This window comes from Atheta coriaria, unplaced genomic scaffold, assembly GCF_025399875.1.
Source record: "Atheta coriaria isolate IRGN ID8LTWV9N9 unplaced genomic scaffold, Caltech_Dcor_3.1 scaffold1893_size1507, whole genome shotgun sequence".
Lineage (NCBI taxonomy): Eukaryota > Metazoa > Arthropoda > Insecta > Coleoptera > Staphylinidae > Dalotia > Dalotia coriaria.
In genome coordinates, this window is record NW_027050179.1 from 1 (window position 1) to 626 (window position 626).

A 626-nucleotide genomic window follows, 5' to 3' on the forward strand; every position below is an offset into this window, starting at 1 on the left:
CCGAATTCAGTTGTAACACACAATAAAACCAGACAAATATTGCGTAGAACTGTCGAATCTCTTGCAAATAATATTGGATTATGTGCAGTATTAAATAAACACGTGTAAAAACATTAAAACAAGAGAAAAAAATGAATGTAAGGTTAAATAACCTCAATTTTTAACCTGTAAAATGTTGTTATGATGATGATTTTAAGGTTATTTTGTTTGGATGTGATATTTACATTATGTTTATTGTTTCAGATGTAAATTTATAAAATCTAGGACTTTTGGGACGTTTGTATAAACACCAGGAGTTGTCCCGTCTGCGCAGGCTATCCCCCAGGATACTATACCAATTAATTCTCCTCTGCCATACATTGGACCACCGGAATCACCCTTAAAAGTAAGAATATTTCAATGTTTAACTACAAAACTCTTAAATTTTATCTTACCGTGCATGCATCTTGTCTTAAATAATAATTCTGAGCACAAAACATTCTTTCAGTGATGGCTCCAGGTGGAAATAATGAAACGCAATCTTTTGTGCTTATTACTCTTTGGGAAGCGCTCTGTAAACGTTTCGACGGTGTAGAATCATCGTTTGGATCAGTTGTGCCCCATCCTAATACAACTGTCCCTAAACC

At 34.3% G+C, this 626-nt stretch overlaps 1 long non-coding RNA gene across 1 annotated transcript; it reads right to left on the bottom strand.

Annotated features, from left to right (window-relative positions):
* Positions 1–212: 212 nt before the first annotated feature.
* Positions 213–526, bottom strand: LOC135803092 (uncharacterized). Its single transcript, XR_010550714.1, has 2 exons — positions 435–526; positions 213–378 (listed from the first exon to the last, which is right to left on the bottom strand). It is a non-coding gene; the product is annotated as an uncharacterized lncRNA (long non-coding RNA).
* Positions 527–626: the final 100 nt, after the last annotated feature.